This window comes from Cupressus sempervirens, chromosome 11, assembly GCF_028749045.1.
Source record: "Cupressus sempervirens isolate cs-2001-9-10 chromosome 11, ASM2874904v1, whole genome shotgun sequence".
NCBI classification, from domain to species: domain Eukaryota; kingdom Viridiplantae; phylum Streptophyta; class Pinopsida; order Cupressales; family Cupressaceae; genus Cupressus; species Cupressus sempervirens.
In genome coordinates, this window is record NC_143128.1 from 613,121,703 (window position 1) to 613,130,740 (window position 9,038).

At 34.6% G+C, this 9,038-nt stretch overlaps 1 pseudogene; it reads left to right on the forward strand.

Annotated features, from left to right (window-relative positions):
• Positions 1–985: 985 nt before the first annotated feature.
• Positions 986–8,569, forward strand: LOC149531188 (chaperone protein ClpB1-like; annotated as a pseudogene).
• The last annotated feature ends 469 nt before the right edge of the window (positions 8,570–9,038 follow it).

Consider the following 9,038-nt stretch of genomic DNA (forward strand, 5'->3'; position numbering starts at 1 on the left):
TATTTTCCATCCTTGTTCCATGATTTTGATAGAAATGTTAGGATGTTTGGAAAATGTGCCTTCTTTTTAGGTAAGCAAAGACTTCACTAGTACATTTGAGGTCATTTTTCGACCAAATTTTTTGACCATTTATTAATTTGGTTGGTATGGAAAGGGAAAATATGGCTTTTTTTAAATCTATTCACATGTTGGTCAAAATTTTGAACAACACGAGCTTAATATGTAAAAAGGGCAAATGCCACCCATTTCATTGATTCTATTCAACTTCAACGTGCACGAGAGTTGAGGAACCAGAGCTATTTGACCAGAGATCTGCTCTGATGGGTGCATTGATCTTGAATTTATTTCACTTTTTTTTCTGTTATCATTCAGTTCTAGAGAAAATAGCATCAGGGTAGGGTTTACATTTGTTGGGAAAGAGCTACAGTGCACGATGTGAGCTATGGGCTAACTGGGGCTCAATTTGTTAAAATAGTATTGATATTTATTTTTTGGTAGTCGATGAATTTTATACAGAGTTAAATTCATTATGATGTAATAATTTAGAATTCCTGAATCATTGGATATCATAGATAGATTGGGGTTTCGTCCTAAAAATTTAAATTTAGTATTATGCTATAAGATACCTCATGTGTTGGTACCTGATGTTGAGACTTACATGTAGGCAAGTGTCTTGTAGAAGAGTTATCACATTCATATGACAAAACAATGAACCATACTACAGCTCTTACATCTACCAGATATGGTGTTAGTAGAATGAACATGCTCAAAGCTTGCTTCTCTTGAGAAGTACTGCTTATGAAGAGAAACTCTTTTGTCTACATATTTAAAGAAGGATAGGTGAGTCACTTGGATCCCAAATTTGGGGAGCTCAAGCATTCCTTTTATTTATCTTATCAGAGAAAGAAGAATGAATCATGACAAATATATAATGTAGATTGCAGTTATTGGGGCAATCACAATAATGCTATTTTTGCGTACAAAAATGCACCAGCAGAACATTATAGATGGAAATCTATATATGGGAGCTATGTTCTTCAGTCTAGTCTATATGATGTTTAATGGATTTCCAGAAATGTCAATGACAGTTGGCCACCTTCCAGTTTTCTACAAGCAAAGAGACCTCCTATTCTATCCAACTTGGGCTTATGCATTACCAGCGTGGATAGTGAAGATCCCACTATCTTTTCTAGAAGCATTGATTTGGGTTTTAGTTACATACTATGTTATTGGCTTTGCACCAAACGCTGAAAGGTAACTCTAAAACTCTGTATCTTTTCTCATATGCAATCTTGGATGCATAAAATTCATTCTAATCCACTCACAAGAGGTTTAATAGTTCTTTGTGAATAATATTGTTTCATAGATGTGAGAGAAATAATAAGAAATATAATGATTTTAATCTTAACTATTATACATCACTTGCTGTATTTATAATACTGTATTGAAGTGATTCTTTTCAACACCAACATTCCATCTATGGTCAAGAGGTGGATAGAATAATTAGTTCTTCAAATTACTTTACCTAAACAATACTAATCTTGGGCCTCCTTAATTTAAACAAAGCACTTAGTAATGATCTTCATGATAATTTTAAGAACACAAAAACTGGTCTGTTGTTGTAGCAGATAATTTGGAAGCTCGCAATGTATTATTTGCAGCTCAATTCTACCTCTTATTTACCAAGTTCAATGATCCTTACTTATTTGTTAGAAGTTGAGTTTAGAAAATGTTACACATTGAAAAAAATAGATTCATGTTGTGTAGCTCATGCTTATGATGCTCTGTACTCTTGCTAGCTAGTAAAATTTGTATCCCCCACAATAGCCGGTTTTGGATTTTGTAAATATTTTATTTTAATTTCCTTTTAGTTATGCAATTAGAAACATGTTAGATGAGCAAAGAGATTTTTTTTTAAACTTTGAATTCTATATAGAAGTGCGCACAAACATGGCTCGATTTGTTAGGCAGAGGTGAAATCAATCTTGACACTTAATAATTTCTTCCTACAAATCACCATCTGCTAAATCTTATCAATACATATTTGGGCCTTGAACTCTGAAGTGTCCTAGTTTTTCTCATTCCAATGTTTCTTCCATGCACACCACAACTAGCATTTCAATGCAAGCTCATTTTATTCAGTTATCTGCGATCATTTTGATGTTATTTGAGAAAACAATTTTACTTTTTCCCCCAAAAATTAACTTGTTGAAACCCGTCAGCTAAAAGATCTTTGTTCCACAAAATGGGAAGGTAGATAAGTGTTGATTTCTATTAATTAAAAAACCCTCAACAAACCACTACAAGAACTATTCACTCCATCGAATTGATTGTCTCCTTGAACAACAATAGACAAAAAGACTCCACAAAGATTGTTTGTGTTGTTATGTCGTCGAATTTGTGCACAACATGCCGATGTATGATAAACATCTTACAAAGCTAACCATGCTGATGATATTTCAGATATAGTGCTAGCTCAAAAGATCGTATTACATGTTCAAGAAGCCATCCTTAAATTTCATTAAGGCATAGAAATGGGTGTGGGGAGTATTGAGTGGGTATTGGAAGGGAGTGACAAAACAAGAGTTTTGGACAATATTTTTTGAAACTAGGAGGATTCTTTAGTATGTCATGAATGCATGTGTTGTGATTCAATTTCTCTAAGTGAAGCCCGCATTCAAGAAGCCAGCCAACAAAGGTAGAAGACCTCTATGATTACTACTCAACATCTTTACTTACTAAGATATTACATGATAGAAGAATTAGTCATGTTGTTTGTATACAAATAAACCAGTGGTCATCAACCTGTTAACCTTCTTGGACTATGCCCTTTAAAATGAGATGTTGTTAAATCTTCACTAATTTTGTCCATGAATTGATACTGCTTAAATAGGCATATTCCTTTGTCTATGGGGAACATTTAAAGCAAACAACCTTTAAAAATCATTAGTCCCACATATTTTGGCTGATTAGGAATATAAGCACCTTCAATCATGTAAGGGAATGGACTCACATCATGTAAGTCTCAACATCATGTATATCCTGATTCTCATAACCCTACTCCATAAGAAAATCCCCCCAACACTGCTTTAATCAAATGCATCAAGCGCACACAATCAAGACAAAAGAAGAAGGGAGATTCTCATTTGGCTATAGATCATCTTATTCTAGGATTATTGGAGGATTCACAAATTGTGGACAACTTTGAAGAAGCAGGCCTGAGTTCTTTGGGTGTTAAATCTGAAATTGAGAAGCTAAGGGTAGAAGGAAAGAAGTCGAAGACTACCTTTGGTCATACAAACTTCTAGGCTCTAAAGATCTATGGGTACAACCTGGTGGAACTAGCTGGGAAGCTTGACCCAGTTATTGGAAAGGATGAAGAGACCAAGAGAATCATCAGAATTCTGTGTCGAAGGACGAAGAACAATCTAGTGCTAATTGGAGAGGCTGGTCTTGGAAAGACTGCTATGGTGGAGGGACTGGCTCAAAGGATTGTTAGAGGAGATGTGCCAAGGAAAGTTGTTTTCTGCTAAATAGGTTCTTATTTTTAGCAATTCTGAAGTAAAGAAAAAGCTTAATAAGAGAGGAACATTTGACGTTTATGCTGGTCTTTTTATTTTTATTTTATATACCCTAGGGCTTCCTGTAGGATAGATAGTAGTAAGAATACATTAGTACTTGCAGAAGGATTTCATGGGTTATATTATTGTTCAAACTTTACATTTGAATTTTCCTTTGGTGGCAATATATACGTTACACTGTTCTACATGGCACACCTCTTTCTAAATTAGCAATTGATAGTTCAAATGATGCAACACTATGCCCCCTTATATATTACTACAAGCTGAAATTAATAACACTGAAGCAACTTGCACAAGCTATTCTAAGCTCTAGATATCTGGTCAGCATGATTCCTTGTGCATTCTAGTTAAAGATTGGCACGTGTCCTTGTAAACTGGTTTCACCTTTATAAGCTAACATATAATAAAATGTTGATGCTTGGGAATATATAAGTAGTATTAGGATAGGGACTGGCATTAAATTTTAGTTTTTGTAGTTGGTTTGGGACTTCATGAATTTGCACTTTGACATTCATAAAATTTCTTTGGAATGTTGCAGTAATTTGCTAGAATTTAGATTGATAGAATTGGATATGGGAGCCCTAGTTGCTGGAACAACGTACAGGGGTGACTTTGAAGAAAGACTAAAATCTGTTTTGAAGGAGGTGGATGAATCCCAAGGAAGAGTCATTCTTTTTATTGATGAAATACATTTGGTTCTCGGTGCTGGTGAGTGATTTTTTTTTGGTTTTGTTTTCTTTCTCCATTTGATTAAATCTAAATATGTATTATTATAATTAGTTGTCTTCAATTTGACAAAGGGGGTTTGTCCCAGGACATGCTGAGGGTTCAATGGATGCTGCTAATTTATTGAAACCAATGCTTGCCCGCGGCCATCTGAGGTGTGTGGGAGCAACTACACTGGACGAGTATCAAAAATACGTAGAGAAAGATGTTGCATTCGAGTGCCGATTTCAAAAAGTTGGCCCTTGATTAATTTTATTGGTGCATTTTATTTTCAGGTCTGTATCACTGTAGGATCACAGATCACCTTGTGAGTAGATTATCTCAACAAGTGTCTTTTGGCAGGTGTACATGGCTGAACCAAGCGTGGCTGACACTATTAGCATTTTGCGTTGTCTGAAAGAAAAATACGAGGGTCACCATGGTGTGAGGATCATGGACAGAGCATTAGTGGTTGCTGCCCAGTTATCGAGTCATTATTTAACTAGTAAGTTCTTCAAATAGATATTCATATGATTTAAGTGGTGATAGAAAAAGATGGCATTGTGTGGCAGCTCTTTAGATATGAGATTTTATCATAAATGGACAGAATTTTGATTTTAATCGAGTGACTGTGTATGATTAATTACTTGATTTTAAAGTATAAGAAGTTTGTTGAAGCTTGAGACACTAATTTTCATTGAGTAGAATGCAGACATTTTGTGGGCTTTTTGAAATTGATTAATTATTGTTTTCTTGTTTGGACTATGAACAAACCAAAATCTTCCTGACAAAGCAATTGATCTGATTGATGAGGCATGTGCAAATGTGAGAGTGCAATTAGATAGTCAACCTGAAGAAATTGATGCACTTGAAAGGAAACAAATTCAATTAGAAATTGAGCTCCACGCTCTTGAAAAGGAGAAAGACAGAGCAAGCAAGGCTTGGCTTGTGGAGGTTAGTATGGAGATCTACCTTTCTTTTAAAAAGATTGTTTTGCTATATTGCATGAGCATTGTATACACACATAGAAAGAGAAGATTACTGTGGTATGCAAGGGATTTCTGTAGGATAACGTACTATTCTTATTTTTCAAATTCCACAAGTTCAAAATGAGCTTAATGAGGTTAGAATGTTGGGATTTAATAAATGGTTATAAGAAGGTATTAATGGTCGTGGACGAACTACCCACCAAATAGCATTGTCATTGTCATATTGTGGTGAGCATTCATATCTATAAACAAATTGGGTACCAACATTAGTAGGAATGATCATGAGGGAGTTCCATTGTTTAACATTCAACCTCACAAGAGATGGTCTCTTGTGAATCATTCCATGTGAAAAGATGCATCATATAGATTGATTTCATTCAATAAATGTGCAGTTGATTCCCAAAAAAGTGGCATCTATATCTTTCAAAAGTCATGCTACTAAATGTTGGGCTCGATCTGGCATAATGAGCTACTTTACATTCCTCCTATGACCTTATTCTAAATCTCTCTAGGATAGATGTTTATTATTAAATCCATTCTCTACTTTGCATGTTATATAGCAGCTTGAGGTGTCCCTTATTGCTTGCATTGTGGTAATAGCCAGTGTTTGTTTGTAGAAAAAGGGTGAAGTTGAATTCCTTTTTCTAAAGAGATGAGCTACTTACTACAAACTCTCACGAGGAAATAGGAAGTTGACAAGCACATTAGGGATACATTGGACAAAGTTCTGGTTCTTCATTTTGGAAGGGCCACAGATATTGTCTGCATGTAGCTTGATGAAATTGTAATGTTTCCTCTCTAATGCCACCAACTACAATTAGGCCATCAACCCTTGCCCACTACTCAAAGAAGAATGACTAAAACATAGTGGAACTATGCTTCTAGCTCCACAGTCACTGTGAAAGATCTGTAACTTTCATAATAGTTCTCTACTCTCCAAGATACATTTGTAACCACCACTTGCTGCAATTAGCAATTTGGAAATCACTGTGATGCTATAACTGTCTGTTTTTCCATTTTCAAAATTGAATTCTATTTTCTGTTTTTGGGATAAGGAGCTTATTTTAGTCACATATGATCTCAAGGGGCATTAACCATCATATAGGTTAACCATTTGCAAATTTTATAGACTCCTGTTCAACTGGTACACTTTATTAACAAGAACAGATTTCCACAATCAGTCATAGTAGAGAGATGCATATTCTGGATTCAAATTTTTTTTATCTCCTATAGATCTTCTCATCTTGATGATGGATCACTATGTGTGATTCGAAATGTTGATGCAAAAATGTGGCACACAATGGAATCCAGAATATGCATCTCTCTGGTACACTTTACTTTTAGTTGTATTTTATTTTTAAGAGTGCTTGAAAGTTCCATCATTGCCTTATTCTTTATTTATGAATTGTGTTTTTCATCATCAAATGTTTTGGTGTCTTGAAATTCATGTTCTATGTCATTAGCCCATGTGAAATGATTAATAAGATTGCTCATTTCAATTTCCAATACTAAAGGTTCTTACTCTTCTGAGTTACTAGAGTTGAAGAATAAGTAATCTTTTTTTCATCAGGGTGAATTTCACTTGTTTTCTCTTGTTATGAGAAGCATCTTTTAACTTTTTTATGCCCCATACCTCCCATTTCATGTCTTTCTATTTCTTTTATTAGAAAATATCTAGAATCATAGAATGACTTGTCTGTCTTGGGTTTAACTATAGCACTAATTATATTTTTATTAAAAAAAAATTCTTTTCTTTCAAATGATTTCATCCCTTTGACTTGAAGAAAATAACAACCTAGTTCCAAACACTACATGGTTTTCTTAGCCTTTGATGAGTAGTTGCTGATGCACAATGAATTATGGAAAACATATGTCTGACAACAACCGCAATTTCATTCTGAAAAGTGAAAATTATTAGTTGGGCTTGTATAATAAAGTTTTTTGTCTGTTCATTTACTTTTTTATTTTTGATTAAAAACTTACTCATTAAAAATTATGCAGATCTTTCACCTCCACATTTTAGCCCTCTTGTGATCTATGTCTTGCAAAAGTGCTTTTGAGTTGTCGAGTCAAGTTCCAAAAGTCAGAAGCTTGCCCACCGAACAATGATTTCATTCTATGTAGCTAGTGTGATGAACTTTCTTTTGTAGGCTCAGGTGTGTATCTGTTCTTCCTCATATAGTTCATTCTGAGTTTGAAGTTAGATCCTTATGTTGACAAGTGGATATTTCCTCTCATAGGCTAATTCAAGTTCATTATCTTTCACAATTGTGACTACTTTGCTTCCAAAAATCAATCAAGCATATCAATTTGATCATGGTTCAAAAGATTTTCTTTGTGAATGGAGTCCATTGAGAAGTTTGCTTCATTTTTCCCAAGGCATATTATCCAAAGAGCAAGTGAGATCCAATTTGGAATCAATAGATACTCACTTTTTGGGAAAAGGCAATCCTACTGTTCAACGATCTCTTTCCCAAGTGTTGTCACTTGTAGTGAATACAGATTGTGAGAGGAAATTTGGTACAACAACTGCATTTGCATCCTCCATAGTATCTGCAATGCCAGAGGAAATAGTGGAAAACTTTCCTCCCCTTGTTACATTATGCCATAAAGTGTTTGGAAAAAACTTTTTTGTCTTGTTGGCTTTGTTGTGTGCGCACAGAGATCTTTTTGGTAGAATTGCTGAGGCCTGGGATGATTATTTCTTATTGGGTCTGAAGCTTGCCAGATATTTTTATCAGACAAGTAGAGATAATGGTAATCTCCAAGTACATCATGTTGATAAGCAAGACTCTTCTTTGGATGATGGGTTCAAATTTTATCAAAAGAGACATAAAAGTACAGAGAAAGAGTCACTGTCTATTTCCATGGGTGGTGGATGTTCTAATGATTTGGCGATTGTAGCTTTTGTTTCTTTTATCCAATTCATACCATTCTCTATTTTGTTTATGTTAAGTGCAAATTGTTATCAATCAAAGCTTTTGAGCTGCGTGTACATGAAAGCCATTCTAGAGGCAAAATTATGTCAAGTTTCTTTTGATTACATTAACATGCTATAGTTGATTTTGCATTGGATTTTAGAAATAGAATCATCATCGAGCGAAGAGGTAGACTCAGAAGAGCAACTAGAAACTTGCTTTTCTCTCTTAAGGCATCTTTTGATTCATGCTATAGAGGGATTGTTTTAAAATAGGATAACAATTCACTGGATGTCTTGTTTGAGATTAAAATGGTGGGTATGTGTTTAATCTAGTTCTGTACCGTATTGCCTACCAGCTTTCTTCAGCATACTGAAAAAGTTCTTTAAATGGCATTCTCTACTTTTTGTTTTCTACATGTTTTTTGTTTTTTTGTTTTTGGTGAATTGCTGTGAAAGGAGATTCCTCCCATTATATTGAAAGAAAGTAATTTGATTACAATGACTTCCTATAATTTGGCTAAGATCATGATGCAAATGCCTTGAGTGATGTCTTGCAATCTTTTGATCTGATCAGGAGAAAATAGATTTCATTGAAGTTTATAAAATAAGCATTTGTTTGCATGTTATTCGTTGCCAGTCTTTTCATCAGAGTGATGCATGCATCATATCTTTGCTCTTGCTTGCTATTGAAATGCATCCTCAACCAGGCCTCCTTTTGAATCTCTTCTCAAACCAACAAGTGTCATCAATGCCACAAACCTATAGACTCGATTCACTATGTTGTTGATCACTCTTCTACCACATTCAAATTTGTTGAGTGATTTGTATTTTGTTTAGTAGATG